Below are 23296 nucleotides of genomic sequence, written 5' to 3' on the forward strand. Positions count from 1 at the left end.
TCTCTATGTGAACCTATGGGTAACCATCAGCTGAGATGGCGAAGTTATGTGGAAAGCTGAGAGACTGCAAACCAATATAAAAGAAGCAATTTCGTTTAAGTTAAAATATTGTGGATCTTGGAAATCTGTATTAAAAACAGAAAATGCTGCAAAAACTCACCATCTGACAGCATCTGTGGAGAGAGAAACAGAGTCAATGTCTCGAGTCCTTGTGACTCTTCAGAGCGAAAGAGAAGCAGAAATGTGATGGAGTTTATACTGTTATATGAAGGGTTGGGTGGAGCAGGTGGGAAGGTCAGCGATAGGTGGGGGCTCAGGAAGGGTTGACAAAGGAGTCAGGGACACAAGACAAAGGGAGTGTTAATGATAGCAGTAAGGGCGAAAGAAGATACTGATTGTGGCATAAAGGCAAGAAAGCAGAATGTGTGAATAGCAGAACAAGGATCAACACTCTGTGAAGGAACAGCATAGAACAACTGACAGTTGGCCCTTTAGGGGCCTTCCTCCTCACTTTCCAAGGGCCAAAACACTCATTTCAGGTGAAGCAGCACTTCACTTGCACCCCCTTCAATTTGGTCCAGTGCATTCGCTGTTCCCAATGTGGTCTCCTCTACATTGGAGAAACCAAACGCAGACTGGATGACCACTATGTGGAACACCTTCGGTCTGTCTCCGAGTATGACCCAGACCTCCCTGTCGTTTACCATTTCAACACTCCACCCTGCTCTCAAGCCCACAAGTCCGTCCTTGGCCTGCTGCAATGTTCCAGTGAAGCTCAACGCAAACTGGAGGAACAACACCACATCTTCTGATTAGGCACTTTACAGCCTTCCAGACTGAATATTGAGTTCAACAATTTCAGACTGTGAACTCTCTCCTCTAATTTCACCCTTTTTAAAATCTCGCTATAAAAATGTATTTTTATTTTTATTTACTTATTTTTATTAATTTATTCATTTTTTATCCCCCCTTTTATCCCCTTTTCTATCCTTTTTCCCCAACCAACACACTTCCCCCCACCCCAGCCCAAAATAGAGCCATCTGTTACTTGTTCTATGTTGCTCTTTCACAAAGTGCTGACCCTTGTTCTTCTATTCACACATTCCGCTTCCTTACTTTTATGCCACTATCCGCACCTTCTTCAGCCCTGACCACTACCATTAACTCTCCCTTTGTCTTGTGTCCTTGACACCTTTGTCAATCTCTCCTCCGCCCCCGCCTATCACTGACCTTCTATCCAATCTCGCCTGCTCTACCCTCCCCACAGCGCCCCCCCTCCCCGCCCCCTCCCCTCCCAGCTTGAATAGCATAAATTCCTTCACTTTCTATTTCTTTTCAGGTCTGAAGGAGAGTCATACGCACTCGAAATGTTAACTCGGTTTCCCTCTCCACAGATTATGTCAGACCTGCTGAGTTTTGCCAGCATTTTCTGTTTTTATAATATATAAGAGGTGATTGGCTAACAAGATGACAGACGGAGAAAAATGTAGCAAAGTCTCAAGTTACTCACTTGGTTGGAAAAATAGTTTTAAAAAAACAACAAAGCAGAACGTGTTTGAAGAGGTGAGAAAGTTGTGCTGATGTTCAAAGAGACTTGGCTGTACCTGTACAAAGAACACAGAAGGTTGCATCAGTTTCTGTAGCACAATTGGTCATCGCGTTCGGCTGTTAACTGTAAAGTTTGGTGGTTCAGAGGCGAAGCTGTTAACGTTTTTCCCCGATCAACATTCAGTGTTACTCAGATCCGGGTTGTCAATGGCGGTAAGAACATTTTCCATAAGTGTTGCCAGTTCCACTGTTCTTCAATGAGTTTCGATTCAGGAAATCTTCGGCGTGTAAAGCAAATGTGATAACCACTAGACGACAAATACAACATGCAGCTCCTTGCAGAACGACCTAGAATGTCAAACTATGCTGTCTTATTGCACTGCAGGACCTTGTTTTGTGGAGGTACAATTTGGCTGAAAACCTTAGCCATGCGGCAGAGAAATTGATCTAACATTAGAATCATCAGATGACACAGCACATCAGCAGCTCATTCAACACCGCACACATGTGCGAAAGGCCTTACAGCAAATCCGTCCCCATCTTTCCCTCTTTCTTCCAAGCCATGTATTTTTCAGAATATCATTCGAAACCTGGAGAAGTATAAATGACACATGGTTTTGAGATGATGCATCCAGTTACTATTTAACAACAAACGGGAACGATGCAACTTTTCCTCACACTTAATTCTGTTAATGCTTCTACCCCTTTTCGAGCGGGGAAACTTTCCGTGTGTGAGAGACCGTGATCCCTATTACCCTACACAAACCCTGCAATGTGAAAAGCCCAATTTAACACACGGAAGGCAGAGGGCCGGGAATTTTCAGATTGGAAAGACGAAACTTGTGGAGTGCCACAAGGATCAGTCCCAGGGACTCAATTATTTACTATCTACACTAATGGCATGGAGAAGGGGGCAGAGTGTAATGTATCCAAATTTTCTGACGATACAAAAATAGGCGGGAGGTCAGGTTGTGAAGAGGACTTGGAGAATCTTCAAGGGGGTATAGATAGGTTGAGTGAGTGGGCAAAAGTTGGCAGGTGGAGTTTAATGTAGGAAAGTTTGAGGTCATACGCTTTGGTAGGAAGAATCAAAAGGCAGAATATTATTTAAATGGAAGGAGACTCCGAAAAGTGCAGCACAGAGGGATCTGGGTTTTCCTATGCATGAAACACAAAAACTTGGCATGCAGGTGCAGCAAGTAATTAAGAAGACAAATGGAATTTTGGCCTGTTTTGCTCGTGGTTGGAGTTTAAAAATCGGGAAGACTTGTTACAGCTGTACAGGGTGTTGGTGAGGCCGCACCTGGAGTTCTGTGTACAGTTTTGGTCCCCATATTTAAGGAAGCATATACTGGCATTGCAGGCAGTTCAAAAGAGATTCACTAGACTGATTCCTGGGATGAAGGGGTTGACTAATCAAGAACTGTGAAGCAGGTGAAGACTTTATTCGTTAGAGTTTAGCATACTGAGGGGTGATCTTATTGAAATGTGCAAGATTCTGAGGAGGTTGACAGAGTGGATGTTGACAAGATGTTTCCACTAATGGGGGAACTGCCAACTAGAGGACATAGTTACAGAATCAGGGGCACTCATTTAAAACTGAGATGCGAAGGAATTTCTTCTCCCAGAGGGTAGTGAATGTTTGAAATTCTCTACCCAAGAGAGTTGTGGAGGGTTGCTCACTGAGAGTATTTAAAGAGGAAGTAGATATATTTTTGAAATATCGGGGATTGAGGGTTATGAGGCGCTGGCAGGAAAGAGGAGTTGAGGCCTAGGGCAGATTAGCCATGATCTTATTGAATAGTGGGGCAGGCTTTCAGGGACGAATAGCCGACTCTTGCTCCTATTTCTAATGTTCTTATGGTTCTTATGAAACGTGTCTCTGGTGAAAGAGGTCTGAAACGAAAATAAAAGGCACAGGTAGCATATAAGCCGGGTTGTGAGGCTTGTGAGCAGCTTTCTTGGTGGTCTAGTGTTCAGGATTCAGCGCTTTCACTGCTGTGGTCCAGATTTGATTCCCAGTCGGGGAATGGAGATTTACTGACCTCGTGTAAACTGTTAAAATGAGCCTGAGTTGTTTCTTGATTAAAAACAGAAGACGCTCATCTCTGCCAGAATCAGTGGATTGAGAGCTGGAATTCTGCCTCAGAGTTGGAAATGTCACCCGTGCAACAGGTCGAGGACAAATATAGAGGTGAAGATAGGGAATGAGAGAAGGGCTGTGATAGGTGGCAAAGCCTTAACCAGAGCGATGTTTGTGCAAGGCAAAATATAGGGGAAATAAGGGAGGCTTTACTGTTTACACTGACACAAATACCTCCCAGATCTGGTTCCATATCTCGTGCTAAGTGAGAAGAAAGCTTCTCCCTGAATCTTCCACTTTTTCGCTGGACCTCATTCCAAACATTGCAAACTCCTCCCGAATCTTCCATCCTGATATTTTTCTCTGTGAAATTTGAAACTAATGTGAATAAAGTTTGTGATGATAAAAATATATTCATGCCCTTGGGGAACTGAACCACATTGACACGCCCAGAGGAAGAAACACAGACATATAGACCGAGAGTGACAAAGGGCATGTGATTGTCTCTAAGGAGAGACAAACACCCAGAAATCAAGCCTGACACCAACCTGGTTCCGTTTTTGTTTCATTTCTCGCTGCAACTTTTGTGAATGCTTACAGACGAATAGAAATTAGAGAACGCTGGAGGTTTTAGATGGTTTTTATACAACTTATTCAGACAATTAATTGTGCAGGTACACTGTAAAATTCAGGAATGATAAGAAGCGTAATTAGCAGGATTCCAGCCTACCTGTGGAGATCCCAATGCATTCAAAACCCGTCAGATTAACCACTCAGTCACAAATCCAAGCCCCAGATTTGCATTAATGATGTTTGTATAAAATCATAGACGGCTACATCAGACGGTCATTCAGCATGTCGTTCACATGCTGACCCTCTGGAAGAGCAACTCAACTACTGTAATTCCACACCCCGCATTTTCCCCACAGCAACTGATATTTATATTGCCTCTCCTCGTTCTTCCTATCAAAATAAAACACCGCACACTCCGCTAGTGTGAGCTGGAATCTGTCGATCTGTTGGTTTGAAAGGGGCTGCTGCAGATCCCAAAAGGTAGATCACCTGAACGCTTGGCAGTGGTGGGATTCTAACCCACGCCTCTGTAGAGACTGGAACCTTAATCCAGCGCCTTAGACCGCTCGGCCACACTACCACATTGTATATGGCTGCTCCTAATTCCCTTCACTGGTATTATCATCGAAATAGAACAGAAGCAAAGGAGCAGGAATTGGTCATTGGGAAACTCGAACCAACTCCGCCAGTTAATCAGTTCATCCTGCACTTTGTAACATACAGAAATCATCTCCACTATTAACTTCATTATTTCAATGTTTCACTATTTCAATGTTTCAAATGATGTCTTTTTTCCCCTGTGGTGACTGTGCGTGTTTACTCATTGAAATGTGGTAAAAGGTATCGACTGAGGAAAATGAGGAGATGATTGGTCAGAATAGACATTTGTTTTCTGAAAATTCGATTTGAAATCAACTATTTTTAAAATTTGAATAATTGTAAAATGATTCAGAATCCAACTCTTCATCTCAATGAGTCAGGGAACCTTTGTTAATTTTCACACACTGAGCATGGACACGGCAGCAGCTCCTGCACCTCTTTCAATATTCTTTCTCTTAACTCAGAGTTTTCAAAAGGGAATTGGACAATGACTTGAAAGGGAGAAAAAATCAGAGTTATGGAAAGAGACAAAGAAATTGAGATTAACTCGAAAGCTCTTTATGGAAAACTGACATCGATACTATGGGCCCCTTGTAGAGCTGTGCCTTTTAATGATGACATTATTGGATCAGTCTGTCTCCAGCATTCCCAAAGAGAACAGCCGAATTCCATTTCTTCAAAATAAAGACTCAAAGTCCTGCTGCATGATGTCACCGCTTAACATTTTAGTGAGGCCCATTGAGCTTTTCCCCTGTCCCCTGTTTCTGCAGGGCAGTGGTTATCATGTTTAGCTAATATGTGAAAAGTTGTCTCGTTCGATACTGGCCAGAACCATCATCAAAACTTGCAGATTGAAGTTTGTTGAAGACAGTGCGATGCGGTCATGTGTCCTGGTCACTGTTTATCCTTCAACCAAGATTATAAACTCTGTGCATTGTCAAGTGCCTAGCTTTGGGTGTTTGTCAAGCAGTGATTGGCTGCCGTATTCCCTGCATTAAAACAACGACTCTCCTTCAATAAAAGCAAAATACTGGAATTCTGAAAAAAAAACATAAAATGCAAGTAGGACTCAGCAGGTCTGACAGCGTATATGGAAAGCAAAACCTGCTGAGTTTCTCCAGTATTTTCTGTTTTTATTTCAAAAAGTGCTTAATTGGCTTGAAAGTGGTTTCAGACATTCGCTGGTCAGGAAAAGCGCTGTATAAATGCAAGTCTGTCTTTCCTTAACTATCTTTAAATCCCAGTCCTCTGGTTATTGACCCCCGTCAGTGGAAACAGTCTCTCCCTATCTGCAACATCAAGCCGCATGTCCCCACTGCCCCCACCCACATCATTTTGAACAGCTCAATGAAATCTCCACTTAAACTTCTTTGCTCTAAAGAGAACAATCCCGGTCTCTATAATCTCTCCACAAAACTGAATTTCCTCACCCCTGGACATGATGCAAAGTGGGGGATTGAGATGCGATTTTGGAAAATATTGTCAGTTGACAGGTGGGAAAATGGAGAAGGAACCAAAACAGAAAACCCAGTCTCCAGCTTTGTGAATCTTCAGAAACTCTTTGGGAACCGGAATCAGGGGAGAATGAAGGGCGAACTGTCCGACTGACCAGAGACAGTCAAGGTACCTTTCCCTTCTTTAAGACGCTGGAATATTGACTCTGATGTTATCAGTGAAATTAACTGATTTGAGACATTGAAAGGGTTCTCGTTACTGCACATCAGGAATTCAAACCTAATTTCGGCTTCGGGACAATGAGAATATCTGGTAACAGTTAAGACACGCAAAGGCTTGAAGGGAGACGGCACCAGTTGTAGAAGAGCTGGTTCCTGGTGACATGGATGTGTCTGCAGTGGGTGGGATCAGACTGTTTCCATGTATCCACAATGAATGCCCCACTCTTTATTTTGGAAGAGTAAAAATGATAGAGACAATTGTCATTCCAATAGCAGCAATCTGAAGCTTTAACTCATTGATACCCTGGTTAAAGTCTTCAACAGTCTCTGTGACGCACTTGGTCAGCGCATTCAGCTGTTAACGGAAGGGTTGGTGGTTCGAGACCACTCAGGGGCGAAGCTTTCTCTGTTTTCTCCCCATCAGCATTGATTATCACACAGTTCCAGGCTGTCATTGGGGACTTGTGCTGAAACGAAAGACACCCAAAATGTTGCCAGTTCCACTGTTATTAAGTGAGCTCCCAGGTAAATGTTTTTTTCGAATATTAATTTCAAATATAATGAGAAAACAATTAGACATACCATGTACCGATATCTAGCACATTGGAAATTTATGAAGCTATTGGATTGAAACAAACCCATCAATGATTGTCTCTTCCTCAGCTCCACAATGAGTGAGACAGGGAAAAGCAGAAAAGCAGCAATATTCCGGCCCTGCACTCTCCAATCACTCTCTGCCAGCAGAAAGCGGCGACTGCAGCTTCAATCAGCGGGTTACTGCCCATCCCTGGGACACAAGATACACCAACCCGGGCCAAACCTCCCAATACACCGAGCACAGGCTCAGGAATACACAGGTAGATTATATCCTGGTCACTAAACCTCCGAGCAGCATTTACAGAATACCCGAGTGAACGAGTCACAAATAAAAGTCACACCAACTTTCTAAATGTTTTCATTGTAAAATTCCTTCATTTTATTGAAAAGTTAACTGTTGTGAATCTGAAAATGAGCATCATGGGACTTGTGTTACTGAGTGACATTTTTCCATTGTTTGTCCGTCAGGTTTGTAATCAAATTGTATTGGATATTGAAGCGATTCTGATTTCAAAATGAGGCCACAAAGCAGCTAAACATTAAATCCAGAAACAAATCCTGAGGAAAATGGATCACAATATTTGGAAGGAGGTACAGCTGAGAAGCGGAAGCTGTGAACGGTGTAATTGATGAATGAATGAAAAGCATTGGCTTCTTGGTCAATCACCATAGCCGAGTGGTTAAATGGATGGTTCTAATTTCCATTGGATTCTCTGCAGGTAAATTCAAACCTTAGCAAATGTTCTTCTTATTATTGCTGATTTCAATCAGGTGTCCACAGAACTCCCGGTCAATGGAAGAAAAAATATCCAAAAATTCTCCTGATTTTTGGACTCTAAGGGAATGAAGGGCGATCGGGATCGGGTGGGAAATTGGTGTTGAGGTTGGGGATCCGCCATGATCTTGTTAAGTGATGGGGGAGGCTTGTGGGGCCTTATGAAGTATTCCTGCTGCTTTGCTCCTGTTCTGTTTGAGTAGCAATACCAGCCAAGGTGATGGGCACTAATAGCTTGAGTTCGGTAGATTGGCTCTAGGTGGTTGAAGGCGTCACTCTTCATTGAGTGGTGAAAACGATGCTTTTAAAATCCACTGGGGTTTCCCCAGGAAAGTTCAAATCTTACAGACTGTGCTTCTTATTATTGTTGATTTCAAGCAGGTGTCCACAGAACTCTTGGATCAATGGAAGAAAAAACATCCAAAAATTCTCCTGATTTTTGGACTCTAAGGGAGTGAAGGGCGATCGGGATCGGGTGAGAAATTGGTGTTGATGTTGGGGATCCGCCATGATCTTATTAAGTGACGGAGGATGCTTGTAGGGCCTTATGACGTATTGTTGCTGCTTTGATTCTGTTCTGTTTCAGGAGCAATATCAGACAAAGCAATGGCCGGTAGCATCCTGAGTTCGGTATTTCAGCAGAGTTGTTGTAGGTGCTGGTTTAAGGTTTCATTCTTTATTGAGGCGTGGTTTCTAATACCACTGCTGCTAAAATTGTGCTGTTGGTCGAAAAGGTGCCAGCTCACAGTTAGAGCAGGTGTTTGCGGTGTTTCACTTTAACAGTAAGAACGAGGAGACACAATAAAAATATAAATGGCTGTGGGGAAAATGTGGGGTTGCCGAATTAGCTAAATTCCTCTTCCATAAGATGGCATGGAAAGACTGGGCCGAATTTCCTCCTCCTTTGCTGTAGCCATCTCTAATTTTATACCAACAACACTAACCCATCCATAGGACCAGTCATCGTGGCCGAGTGGTTCAGGCGGTGGAGTCCAGATCCAGTCAAGGCGATGTGGAGTAGCATCATGAGCTTGGTAGCGCAGCTGTAGTGGTTGTCAATGGTTTAAGGTCTCATTCTTTATTGAAGCGTGGTTTCAAATCCCACTGCTGTTAAAATTGCCCTATTAGTCGAAAAGGTGCCAGCTCACAGTAAAAACAGGTGTGTGCGGTATTTCACTTTAACAGTAACACAGAGGAGAGACAATAAAAATATAAATGGCTGCGGAGAAAAGGCGGGATTGCTGAATTCCTCTTCCATGAGATGGCACGGACACGATGGGCCGAATGTCCTCCTTCTCTGCTGTGGCCGCCTAAAACTTTATACCAACAAAATTACCCTCTGCAGAGGGGCAGTCATCGTAGCCGGGTGGTTAGGCGATGAAGTCCAAATCCATTGGAGTTTCCTGCTTCTCATTATTCCTGGTTTTATTCTGTGTCTACAGAGTTAATTATCGGATACATTGAATAAAATCCATCAAAACAAGCGGGCGTTTTCCTATTTCTGTTCATTCACGAAACCTGCAGTGGAAATGGAGCAAAACTTGGTGTCATGCTTGCTTTTTGGGAGTTTGTCTCTCCTTAGAGACAAACCCTTGCCCTCTGTAACTCTCGGTGTATATCCCTGTGTGTGCTCCTCTGTGTGTGTCAATGTGGTTCAGTTTCCCGAGGAGGTGAACACATTTTTACTATCACAAACTTTATTCACATTAGTTGTGCAGCTTCAGATGAAAATGTTACAGAGAAAAATACCAGGATGAAAGATGCAAGAGGAGTTCAGATTGTTTGGAAGGAGGTGCAGCTAAGAAGTGGAAGATGTGAATGATGTTATTGATGAATGAGAGGAATGTATTGCAACCTTGGGGCTTGTGTAGTTCGATTACCTTCTACAATTTGAAATTCAGAACAAGCTAAGGCTGCAGGTGGAAAGCAACAGTTGTCTCCATGTATGTTGGGATATGGGATACATATGTTATGTGTGCCCGGCTAGTTCAACTGGTAGATCAAAGGCTCTTAATCTCAGGTCGTGGGCTCGCCGCACGTTGAGTGCAGCTTCTTTCAAACAAATAACCACCAACCTCTTTTCCTTTGAAACTGGCACACGACGGATTTTCACCACTGATTCAAAGCACTTCCATGTCACACCTCTTTCTGTCTCACCTCCAGCTCTCTCCGCCCTTCCAGGAGCTGTTTGACCACATACAGTCAGTTAATGCAAACGTAGAACACAACTTGATCGGTTTACAGATAACAGGCTAAAGAGACACCAGGATCTTCCAGATTCTCCCAGGTACTGATTACAGGAATGTGCACAGTGCCGATTATCCACAGTCACACACTCCTTCCAGTCTTGTCTAGGTTGTTCAGCTTTGAAATTTCTTGTCTTTTCGCACTGGATTTCAATGTAAAGAAAACAGAGCTGTGATAAGCTTATATTGTTCAGCAGATATACTGCAAGAAGTTACATAACAGGCTGATGATAACAGCGCCCTTTGGTCGCAGTGAGCTCCAGTGAAGGATTGGCACCATTAATATGTCGTTCAATTAGTCTTGTGATTGGTTGATCCATCAGCAGTGATATTTTTGTCAATGCAAAGAGTAGGCACCAGAATTTGCCCTTCTCCTACCCATATTTTGCCTGGCACCACCATCCCTATGGCCAGTGCTTTGTAAACAGCCCTTTTCTTGTTCTTCTTTCACTCCGCTTCTGTCTTTGTTCCCGGCCTGTTATAAGTGTGATATTTCCAGCTCTGAGGCGAAACTTCAACTGATTCTGGTGGAGCTGCTAAATGTTTTCAATCAATAAGTAATTAATACTCATTTTGACAATTCCACAAGATCAATAAAACTGCATTCCCTGACCGGGAATCGAACCCGGGCCACGGCGGTAAAAGCGCCGAATCCTGACCACTAGACCACCAGGGAAACTGCCAAACTCGTTTCAGTTTGGTTTATTGACGCTGCTTTTATCCATGCTTCCATTTTAACTGGAATGAATTCTTCAGTCAATTACAACAACGGTTTCTGTGAGTTGGAACATGAAATTGACAGTGAGGTGAAATATCCCCACAAGCTGCTCATGTGTAACTGTCAATTTCCTAAACCCACCAACCTGATCACTGCGGCTGTTGTGAAACTGACAAGGGAACACACGGCAGACATTCATCACTGAAAGTAACTGACACACTTCTAAACACTTTCATGTCGCATCTCTTTCTGCTTCTGTCCCTGCCTCGCCTCCAACTCCCTCTGCCCGTCCAGCTACCAGGTCAATTAGCTGCTTGATGCAGACACAGTCAGTTCATGAACCCAAGCTTTCCCTGGAAAGCAGGGACAGAGAATGTGGGACCCAAGGATTTTAGAAAGAAGGGGTTTGCAGCTGACAAGGTAAAGATAATCTGGGATCTCATCTTCCTGATTCTCCCAGACACTGATGACAGGAATGTGCAGAATGCCGATTATCCAGAGTCGCAGACTCCTTCCAGTCTTGTGCACGTAGTTGAGCTTTGAACCCACTCGCAAAAGTGGATTATAAAATGGCAGAATGAGTGTGAAAGAAGTGGTGTTGGGAAATATCAAATTATAGAAAGTTACAGCAAAGAAAGAGGCCATTCGGCCCTGTGTGCGACTTTCAAAGAACTCCAAAGAAGAGTCACACGGAATTGAAACATTATCTCTATTTCTCTACCAGAAATATTGCCAGACATGCTGAATTTTTCAAGCATTTTCTGTTTTAACTTCAGATTTCCGCATCCACAGTATTTTGCTTTTATCTCTGGATTTCTAGTCCAGTGACAATGCCAATACGCCATCTCCTGAATGCTCTGATTTGATATGAACATGTTTTCCCGAAGGAAGTGCTGTTAGTCGCGGACGAGTGTTGAGGGCGATGGTATCTGACATCCATCGGGGTTTCCCCAATGTTGGTTTGCTGACTGCGGTTCTCATTATTCCCGATGTTGACCAACAGAATTAGTTATCGGGTAAATAGAATCAAACAGAAACTTCCGCACTTTCTTATTTCCATTCATCTGCAAGGATTTGCGAAATCTGCAGACGGAAATGGAGCAAAACTGAGCGAGTTTGGTGACATCCTATCTTTCTGGATGTTTGTCTCTCCTTAGCCCTCTGTCACTGTCGATGTATTTGTCTGTGAGTGTCCCGCTGTGTGTGTCAATGTGGTTCAGTTCCTCATTTTTAGCAATCCCCACTTTATTCACCTTACTTGTGTGGCTTCATATTAAAATCGTACAGAGAAAATAAAAACTGGTTTAAAAGGTTCAGGAGGAATTTTCTTTCTGTATTTCTGAGTGGAGACTGTTCAGTTCCTAAGTGTCCGTATGTTACAAAGCGGAGGGCGATTGAAATTTTCACTGAGCAACATTTAAACAGACACCGAGTCCTTGTGGTCGAGTGGTTAAGGCAATGGACACATCGAGAGAATGAATTTGTAAATACAAACAGTCCAAACTGATACCCCTCGGACATTAGGAACTGTATTTCTTCTCGAAGTTGTTCCACGTGTGACATTTGCAGCTCTGATGTGAAACTTCAACTCTCACTCCACTGATTCGGGCGGAGCTCTTGTGCGTTTCCGTTTTCAATCAATAAGTAAATCAGGCCTGTTTTAACAGTTAGTACCAGATCAATAAACCTTCATTGCCTGGCCGGGAATCGAGTCCGGGCCACGGCGGTGAAAGGGCCGAATCCTTACCTCTAAATCACGAGGAAAGCTGTCTAGAACTCTTGCAACGTGCTTTATCTGGGCCACATTTGCCATTTTTCAGACACTTTCACCATTTTTAAGGGGTGAGCTGCAGTGAAGGATTGGCAACAATATCGTGTCGTTCAACTGGTCTGGTTCCAAATCCTGCTCAGGAATTTAAGAAAAGCTTTGAGTTTGCTCAGTGTCTTGACTTCAAAAGCGAGGATGTAAGAAAGTACATTCCCCCAAGCGTGTAATAAAATGTCGGAATGACTGGGAAATTATGTTGGGAAACATAAAATTATAGACAGTAAAAGCAAAGAAAGAGGCCATTCGGCCTGGCGCGCTGCTTTCAAAGAGCAGTTGTGATTGGTTGGTCAGGAGTGATATTTGTGTCAGTGTAAACAGTCGGCAGTAAATCTCTCACATTACCGCGGCAGACATTCATCACAGAAAGCAACTGACACACGTCAAATTCTGCCGCTTTCATGTCGCATCTTTAACTTCCTGTTCTCCATTTCAGGCATTTCCAGGTCTATCAAATATCATTCATGCAGAATGTTGTCCTGTTCCTCGTTCAACTAGGAGACTTACTGTGAGTGGGAAAGTGTAGTTGGCCTTGTAAACCAGGGGTCGTGAGTTCAATTCTCACTGGGGCCTGCGATTAACTTTTATGAAATTTGGTAACAAGGTAACTTTTGAGCAGAGCACTGTAAATCCAAAATCAAAAAATACCTGGAAAAACTCAGCAGGTCCGACAGCATCTGCGGAGAGGAATATAGTTAATGTTTCGAGTCTGTATGGCTCTTCAACAAAACCTGTATCGGAAGGTCATGTCAGTGGGCAACAAGATGGCAGATGCAATATAAAGTAGTCAGGTGCGATTATGTTCACTTGGTTATAAAGATGAGAACAACAGAATGCTTTTAAAATGTGAGAAATCTGTAAGTGCTGATGTTCAAAGAAACTTGGCTGTGCTTGTACAAGCAAAGTAGAAAGTTAGCATGCAGGATCAGCATGTTGGCCTTTATTGCAAGGGGATTGGAGAGCAAGAATAAAGAAGTCTTGCTACAGGGTTTTGGTGAGACGGCATCTGGAATCCCGTGTGCTGTTTTCATCTCCACATTTATAAAAAAATAGACTTGCATTGGGGACGGTGCAGGGAAGGTTCACTAAATTGATCTCTGGAATGTGCTGGTTGTCCTAAAATGAAAGGATTTTATTCTCTGGAGTTTAGAAGAATGAAAACTAATCTGATTGAAACCTGTAAAATTCTGAGAGGGCTTGATAGGGTAGACACAGGGATTGTTTCCGCTGGTCAGGGAGTCTAAAACACTGGGGCACAGTCTCAGGGTAAAGGGTCGATAATTTCGGGCTGAGATGAGGAGAAATTACTTCATCCAAAGGGTTGTGAATCTTTGAATTCTCTACCCAGAGGGTTGTGGATGTTCCATCATTGAATACATTTAAGGCCGGGATGGATAGATGTTTGGTCTCTCGGGGGACTAAGGGATATGGGGAACGGGCAGGATAATGGAGTTGAAGCCCAAGATCAGCCATGATCGAATTGAATGATGGGGCAAGGTCGATGGGCCGTGTGATCTACTCCTGCTCCTATTTCTTGTGATCATATCTATAATAAAGACAGTAATTCATGCTATAATAAAAACAGAATGTATGATTGGAAGTTCACAGCGGGTCTGACAACAAATATGAAGGGAGAAACAGAGTGAAGGTTTCGAGTCTAATTTGACACTTTTTCAAACCATAAATTGGCTGCTAGTTATGACATTTTGCACAACATCAAGACAGAATTGAACCCAGGCGGTGAAAGCACCGAGGCTGAACCACTACAGAGTTAGTTTCCAACTGAAGGTTTAATGGTTTAAGAAATCCTAGGGTCAAGTAGACTCCCTCTCTTCCTGCTTCTACTCATATTACCGACATAATTCTGCTTTGTGTCCTTTGGCTACAAGGAAATGTTGTCCAAACTTTGCCAGCGCTGCTGTTATTCGGTAAATTCTCACACAACTATTGTGTGTCTCCAAATATTGCGTGCAGTTCTGGAATCATCATCATAGGAAGGGTGTGATTGCACTGGAGAGAGTGCAGAGGAGATTTACCAAGATGTTGCCTGGGCTGGAGAGTTTTAATTATGAGGAGAGATTAGATAGGCAGGGGTTATTTTCCTTGGAGCAGAGGAGATTGAGCGGGGACATGATTGAGGTGTATAAAATTATGAGGGGTATAGATAGAGTAGACAGGAAGGAACATTTCCCCTAGGTGGAGGGATCAATAACAAGGGGGCCTAGATTTAAGAAAAGGGGAAGGAGGTTTAGAGGGGATGTAAGTAAGAATTATTTCACCCAGAGGTTAGTGGAAATCTGGAACTCACTGCCTGAAAGGGTGGTAGAGGCAGAAACCCTCATAACATTCAAAAAGTATTTGAATGTGCACTTGCAATGCCATGGCATAGAAGGCTATGGGCCTAGTGCTGGAAAATGGGATTAGAACAGTTAGGTACTTGTTTGACGGTGCAGATTCGATGGACTGAAGGTCCTCTTTCTGTGCTGTAGACCTTTATGACTCTATGACTAAATAGATTTATAAATATTCATTTCAAATAACGCGAGAAACTGAAAGAAACATGTGCATAACATCCAACCTATTACAAAGATTGGGTTCAAAGCAACGAATAGAAATTGACTGTCAAATTGCATATATAGAACTGGAACACACCATCACAACGAATGAATCCATTGTCTATTAAAATGTTGCTCAGTGAAAATTTCAATCATCCTCCGCTGTGTAACATACAGGCACTGAGTCAATAAGCAGTCTCCACTCAAATAAACACAAAGGGTCAATCTCCTCTTGCAACTTTTCAACCTGTTGTTATTCTCTGTACCATTTACCATGAAGATATAATACGAAAGTGAATAAGGTTTGCGATGGTAAAAAATGTGTATACCGCTCGGGGAACTGAACCACATTGTGACACACAGACTCATGCAGCGTGAGTAATAGTGAGCAAGGTTTTATCTCTAAGGAGAGAAAAACTCTCAGAACGCAAGTATGGCACAAATTAGTTCAGTTTTGTATCATTTCTGACTGCAAATTCCGTGAATGCTTATGGATCAACAGAAATGAAGCAACACGGAAGAGAAGCAGGAGAACCACACGGGAGTGTTTGGAAGCTGCTGATTCCATTTAACCAATAGTTCATTCTGGAGGCAGCAAAACGAAGGAACAGCGAGAAGTACAGTCAGCAGGACTCTAACCCACGTGGGGAGGCCCCAATGGATTTTAAATCCATCCCTTTAACCACTCAGTCACGGCTGCAGGCCTTATACTAGCGTCATTGTTGTTCATATAAAATCATGGAATGGTTACAGCAGAGAATGAGGGCATTCAGCCCCACCTATTTCCAGTCACCCTGCAATTCCTACAGCCTCCCTTGTTCTACCTACCAAGACGAACCACGTCATATGTCAAATAACCCGAGCCTATTCGAAGGGATTTGATGAAACGTCTGAAAGACAAACCAGCTGAAACTTTGGCAATGGTGGGATTAAAATCCATGACTTAATAGGAACTGGTGCTTAAATCCAGAGCCTGAGACCACTCACATACGCTACTGCTGGCAATATGAAAGTAACCATTGCCTTGATTGGTAACGGTACTGAATTAGAACGTAACAAATAGCAACAGGAATAGACCATTTTGTCTTTCGAACTCCTCACAGTACCATAAAATCAGAGCCAAAAACAACATATAGAGACCATTCAGCCGGGTCAGAGGAACATAGGCCATTCAGCCCTTTGACACTGCTCAACCATTCAATAAGATCAAGGCTGATCTGTTTGTGGTCTCAACTCCACTTTCCTGTCTGTCTGTCCGTACCCACCCCCACCCTCACCGCCCCCCATAACCCTTGACTTCCTTGTCTACAAAAAATCTGTAAATCAGCCTTGAATAAATTCAGTGACCCAGCCTCCACTGCTTTCTGGAGAAAATTCCGCAGACTAACGACCCTCTGAAAAAAAAACAAAAAAAACTCTTCATCTGCGTCTGAAAAGGGAGGCCTCTTACTCTCCTGGAATTAACTCACCTGGCCCCTCTCCCCTACCTTTTCCCTGGACATGTTGCAGTATTTGGTCCAATTCCCTTTTGAATTCCGCTGCTGAATCTGCCATCCCCACATTCTCTCTCTAACCCAGCCGCCGGATCCATCCCTCCCAGGTCGCCACGTGGAAATGCATGGTGACCCTGCACTGAAGAACAGGTCCCAGGCACACTCAGCTACTTGACAACAGAACAACATAAAGTGACTATTGTGGAAAATTGAATGAGACATTTTAAATCATCAAGATATTGACACACACTCCATAGAGCAACTGGCTTTCAAACAATCAGGATAGAATTAAACACACCAGTACCTATCAGAGGGAGTAAAATTAAAGTGAAGAGGGAAACAGAATCTAGATTTAGAAAATATCCACAAGGTGGATGAAGGTGAATAGTGAGCTAGCGAATCTTTAAAGTCCGTGCATGAACTTCTGTTTGAACCAGATGTATTTACCAATGTCAATAATTTAAAATTGTGTGAGATGATCTGCAGGTGGGGAGGATGAATCTCAGTCGATAGTTATCACATTTAGTGGATAAAGTTTTCACATTTACTCTTGGTGGGAGCTCAAGGGTTTGTGTTGCTGATTCTGATCATTCTAGTAGCTTTAGTATGTTATCCACGGTTTGTCATAAAGAAATTAGGAAAACAAGCTCGTAGCTTAGAAATAGTGAGGTTAGTCAGAAATCAGTTGTGAGAAATCAATAAGGATATTCCCTTCTCAAGGTGGGGAGATCTGTAAGAAATCACTGTCAAATAACCTTATAAAATCTTCAGAAGTGTATTGAATATTGTACGAATGGCTCTCCCTCCCCCTCTCACTCTCGCTTAGGAACAAAGATTCCTGGCCTGACAAACGTAGGAAAACATATCCCAATGTTACCTCATAGGGATGGACTCGGGAATTAAGGAACGGAATTTGTACTGGTGACTGAATACAATGGCTTTGATCTACCCAATTCTTAAAAGGAGCAAATTTCTGCTCATCCTGTACGGAATGTTGGATAAGCAGTTGGATAATTTAGTAACAGTGGAGGAATGGAGAGGGATGGTGGTGAGGTAGAGCTGCGTGTTGTCAGTGTCCATGTGAAAACTAACATGGTGCTTTTGGATGATGTCACCTAGTGGCAGCATGTAGATGAGAAATAGGAGGTCTCAAGGATAGATTCTTTTTTTAGGATGGATGATGACGGTGGATTTAAAGGTGAGAGGGACAGTACCAGAAGAGAGGGAAAAAAACATGAACAATATCAGCCAACATGGAGAAGGTGAATGGTCAGCAGTTCAGTTGGGAATAGGGTCACTGGATCAGAAGGCGAGTCTCATGGACAAGATGAACACTGAAAGGTTATGAAGGGAAATAGGAAACTGGAGAAAGATCTGAGTTCAGAGCTCGGACATGGGGGATCTTTAGAGAAAGTTGACCCGGTGAACTAGTGGGAGGGAGGGAAGCAGCAGAGGCAACTGATCGGATTGACTCAATCTTAGTGACAAAGAAGCTCCATGAGCTCCTCACACTTGTTGTTGGAGGTGAGAACAGAACAGGCAGGGGAGAGAGAGAGAGCACTTCAAAAGGAACTAACTTCTGTAGTGAAATGAAAAAGACTTGATACACTGTGTGTTTGACACAAAGCTAGTTTATTTGACACAAAGCTAGTTTATTTGACTTTTATCCAGAATTTTAACCCCTATAACTGGGTTGGAGTTTATTAACATCAGCAGAAACAGACCCCATAGAACATGATTCAGTCCCAAATGTGATTAACAGCAAAATCCAATCACTGTAGTTACTTGTCAACTTGAGTTAATGTTTCGAGTCCATGTGACTCTTCTGAAGAAGAGTCTATGTGGACTCAAAACGTAAACTTTGTTTTTCTGTTCACAGATGCTGCCAGACCTGCTGAGTCTTTCTACACTTTGTTTTATTTCAGATTTCCCGCATCTGCAGTATTTTGTCTTTATACTTCTGAACTGGTTGTTATCTCTGCAGTGTGGATGAACAACCAAATGACTTGCCATACTCGGAGCGTGAGAACAGCCTCTCCCCAGTGTAAATTCACTGGTGTACAGTGAGGTCAGAGGATTGCCTGACCCCAGGCCCATTATGAGAGAACGTCAACGGTCTTTCGTCATGTCTGAACATGTTAATAAGGCATCAGTTGCCTTGAACATTTCTAGCACTTCCCTCAGTCCGGGCATATAAAAGGCCCCATCAGTGTGAACTCACTAGTGTGTCTGCAGATGGGATAACTGAGTGAATCCCTTTCCACAGTTGGAGCAGTTGAATGGTCTCTCGTCAGTGTGAACATGTTGATGGGAACCAATGAACATTCTCCAATCTCACAATCCGCCGCTACCGGCTTCTCTCCGGCACCAGCCTCAAGCAAAGAGAGCAGGAGACTCCGAGCATGCGCCATCCAGCCGGACAACCCGCGGCAGATAGAGTAGTTTCTGAGGCGCACGGGATTGTGGGTAATCAGGCCGCCATTAGAGACCGCGTCTCAGTTAATCTTTGCCTGAAACTGGGAAAGCAAGGGGAAGGTTCAATTCGCATAGGGATCAAAAATAAGAAAGATCAAATTCCAACTCCTGCCATTCAGACTCGAGATGATAAGGGACGAAAAGGAGGATTTACACATGGGGGCAAATGGCATAGCCGAGAGTCTAAATTAATACTTTGCAACTGCCTTTACAAAGGAAGAAAATACTACCCAGAACATGGTGACAGAGGAGGTGATTCATATTCAGAAAGGTTTAAAATTGAATTGGAGGAGATATTAGATAGGTTATCTATATTTAAAGTTGTGAAACAAAAAGAACATTCTGGAAAAACTCAGCAGGTCTTACAACATCTGTGGAATGAAAAAAGAACAATTAATGTTTCGAGTCCGGATGACTTTATGTTTTGTTCTCCCTTCACCGATGCTGTTAGACCTACTGAGTTTTTCCAGCATTTTCTGCTTTTGTTTCAGAATTCCAGCATCCACAGTGTTTTGCTTTTACTTTAAAGTTGTGAAATCACCTGAGCCAAATGAGATGCACCCAAGGATCCTGGGAGAAATAAGAGTGAAAGTTACAGAGGTGCTGGCCATAATATTTAATTGTGCCTCAGACTCAGGTGCCAAAGGGCTCAAAAATTGCAAAAGTTACACCCTTTTTCCAGAATAGGTGTAACGATAAGCCCAGCAACTGCAGGGCAATTAGTTTAACTTCAGTGGTGAGAAACTTCTAGAAACTATAATTTGGACGAAGTTAACAGTCACTGGACAAATGCAGGTTAATTAAGGAAAAACAACATGTGCTTCTTAAGAGAAAGTCATGTTTTATTAACTTCCTGTAGATTTTTGAAAAGGTAACAGAGAGAATTGATGAGGGCAATGCTGTTGATGTGGTGTATATGGACTTTCAAAAGGCATTTGGTACAGGGCTACACAACAGACTTTTAAGCAAAGTTATAGCTCGTGTAATAAATGGGACAGTAGCCACATGGATACGGAATTGGCTCAGTGGAAGGAAACAGAAAGTAGTTAATGGATGTTTTTCAGGCTGGTGGAAGGTTTGTAATGGTGTTCCCCAGGGGTCAGTGTTGGGACTCTGGCTTTTCCTGATATATATTAATGACCTAAGTCTTGGTGTAAAGGGAAAAATTTCAACGTTTGCAGAAGATACAAAAGGGGTTGAAGGAGAAAGGGACCTGGGTGTATATGTCCATAAGTCATTGAATGTGGCAGGAGAGTGATTAAGAGAGTGATTAATAAAATATACAGTATCCTGGGTTTTATTAATAGGGACAGAGAGTAGAAGAGCAAGGAGGTCATGTATAAGTCAGTCGCTTGGCCTCAGGTGGTTTATTGCATCCATTTCTGGGCACCACACTTCAGGAAGGATGTGAAGGCATTGGAGAGGGTGCAGAAAAGATTCACAAGCTTGGTTCCAGGGAGGAAGGACAGCTCATAAGAAGATAAATTGGATAAATTAGAACTGTTTTCATTAGAGAAAAGAAGGCTGAGAGGATATTTGGCAGAGTTATTCAAAATCAAGTGGGGGCTGCAGAGAGTAGATAAGGAGAAACTGTTCCCACTCATCAAAGGATTGAGAACAGGAGGGCATAGTTTTAAAGTGATCAGTAAAATAATCAACAATGATATGAGAAAAATCCTTTCACGCAGTATCTGGTTAGGGTCTGGAATGCTTTGTGTGGGAGTGTGGTGGAGGCAGGTCCAATTGAAGCATTCAGGCAGGAATTAGGCTGTTATCTGAAAAGGAAGAATATACAGGTTTATGGGGAAAAGGCAGAAGAATAGGACTGGTTGAGTTGCTCATTCAGAAAGCCAGTGCAGACACTATGGGCCAAATGACCTCCTTCAGCCCCAAACCAAATCTATAATGTGGTAGAAATTATTGGTTCATTCTGACAGTCAATCGCTATCCCCATGTTTGTAACAGAGCAACATCCCATTGTTCTCCCAGCTTTACATTCTAACAGGAAGTTCCAGGTGTTTGTAGTGCTGAGATCTTGTGCTGTGGACAATAACATTGTCCACACCACAAGATCACACATCAATCTTGTGGAAAGGGTCTGATACATCGAGAGTGATATGGTCTGCAAAATACAATCTGTGTGAGTCACTGGAATATGATTGTGTCACAGTTCAATGAGATCTGACCACTCACTGAGTGAGTCCATATAAGTGTAATTTAGATACACACAGCTTGTGTCATAGTTCAGTGAGATCTGACTACTTAATGAATGAGTCTGTATGAGGGTGAGATTCTGCAAACATAGGCATTGCAAATTAAGAATGAAGGGTCCATCTTCTACCATTTGCATCCTGCAATAATGGACCTGTTGGCAAATTCTTGGTAATGAATCTGTTTCAATAAGTCTGTCACAAACTAACACCCTGCTGTTCAGCTGTGCTTTATATTTTAATGGGCATTAGCAGACATTTTTATTGCTATGAGCTTGGGTAGTGGCTATGTCTTTATTCTTCTCTGTTGATCTGACCAAGAAAGTCTGCTGCAGAAAGAAGGACTTAGTCTTTCAGACGTGGTCACTGTGAAAGTGATAATGAAACATCTGTGTGTCAATGTTCAGTGACACCTGATCACTTACCGAGTGTGACTCTATGAAAATGTAACTCAAATAATCTCAGCTCCTGCAGGTGATTCTCTGGCTACAATGACATAGATAAGAAAGGAATCAGGAGCATGTAGTCCCACCCAGCTGGACGCTAGTGGAGCGGCATTGGAGGAGGATGGTTCAGTCAATGGTGTCAAAGACCACAGACAGGCCAAGAAGGAGAATGAGGGAGAATTTACCTTTGTCACATTCACAGAGGATGGAATTTTTGACTTTGTTGAAAGCTGTTTCAATATTGTGGCAGGGGCAGTTTTCTTATTGGAGGGATTGAACCATGGAGTTTCATAAAAGATTGGCATGGATTTTGGAGGTGACCAGGACTTCGGAGAGAAAAGGTGAAGAGAAATGGGGAGATAGTTTGCAAGGGCATTGGGGTCAAGGATTGGTTTTATTGAGGAGGGAGTGATGATGGCAGATTTGAAGGAGAGGGAAAGTGCTTCAAAGGAACTAACTTGTGTTCGAGATATTAAAAAGACTCAACGCACTGTGTTTAACACAAAACTGATTTATTTGATTTTTATACAGAATATTAACCAGAATGACAGGGCTGGGGTTTATTAACATTAGCAGAAACAGACCCCAATGAACATGTCCTGGATGTGATTAACAGCAAAATGCAATGCAGTTACTTATGAAATCACTGGTGTTTCACCCGGTTAGCTGACCGAGTGTTGGAAGTGATTCATTCAGAGCAGGTGAACAATCTCTCCCCAGTGTGAACTCGCTGGTGCGTCAGCGGGTGGGATGACTCAGTGAATCCTTTCCTACACTTGGAGCATCTGAACGGCCACTCCCCAGTGTGAACTCGCTGGTGTACAGTGAGTTGAGATGATCGCCTGAACCCAGAACCACAGTGAAAGCACCTGAACGGTCTCTCATCAGTGTGGGACACCAGTTACCCAGAACGTTTAAAGCACTACTCGCAGTCTGGGCATTTAAAAGGCCACTCGGCAATATGAATTTGTTGATGTGTCTGTTGGTGGGATGACTGAGTAAATTTCTTCTCACACTCGGAGCAGCTGAACAACTTCTTCCCATGTGAATTCGCTGGTGTCTCAGCAGGGTGGATAACTGAGTGAATCCCTTCCCACACTCCGTACAGGTGAATGGCCTCTCCTCAGTGTGTGTGCTGGTGTATGGTGAGTTCAGATAAATGCCTGAACCCAGTCCCATAGTGAGAGCACCTGAACGGTCTCTCATCAGTGTGAACACGCTGGTGCGCCAGCAGGTTGGATCAATCAGTGAATCCCCTCTCACATTCGGAGCAGGAGAAAAGCTTTTCCCCAGTGTGAACCCGCTGGTGTATCACCAGGCTGGATGACTGAGTGAATCCTTTCCCACAAAAGGAGCAAGTGAATGGTCTCTCCCCAGTGAGAACTCGTTGGTGTGTGAGCAGATTGGATGAATTAATGAATCCCTTCCCACACTCTGGGCAGGTGAACAGCCTCTCCCCAGTGTGACTGTCCTGAT

The 23296-nt window shown here is 43.0% G+C and overlaps 1 protein-coding gene, 2 long non-coding RNA genes and 2 other non-coding genes across 6 annotated transcripts in view; 2 read left to right on the forward strand and 3 right to left on the reverse strand.

Annotated features, from left to right (window-relative positions):
- The window catches only part of LOC144698296 (uncharacterized), an 869665-nt gene that overhangs the window by 648831 nt on the left and 197538 nt on the right, over positions 1 to 23296 (reverse strand). The window lies entirely within an intron of this gene.
- The window catches only part of LOC144698294 (uncharacterized), a 451035-nt gene that overhangs the window by 63381 nt on the left and 364358 nt on the right, over positions 1 to 23296 (forward strand). The gene's annotated exons all lie outside the window — the stretch shown is intronic.
- The window catches only part of LOC144698544 (uncharacterized), a 118196-nt gene that overhangs the window by 50511 nt on the left and 44389 nt on the right, over positions 1 to 23296 (forward strand). The gene's annotated exons all lie outside the window — the stretch shown is intronic.
- Positions 4703 to 4784, reverse strand: trnal-aag (transfer RNA leucine (anticodon AAG)). The gene has a single exon. It is a non-coding gene; the product is annotated as a tRNA-Leu (tRNA).
- Positions 10703 to 10774, reverse strand: trnak-uuu (transfer RNA lysine (anticodon UUU)). Its single transcript has one exon. It is a non-coding gene; the product is annotated as a tRNA-Lys (tRNA).

Source organism: Cetorhinus maximus, chromosome 23 (genome assembly GCF_964194155.1).
Source record: "Cetorhinus maximus chromosome 23, sCetMax3.hap1.1, whole genome shotgun sequence".
NCBI classification, from domain to species: Eukaryota; Metazoa; Chordata; class Chondrichthyes; order Lamniformes; family Cetorhinidae; genus Cetorhinus; species Cetorhinus maximus.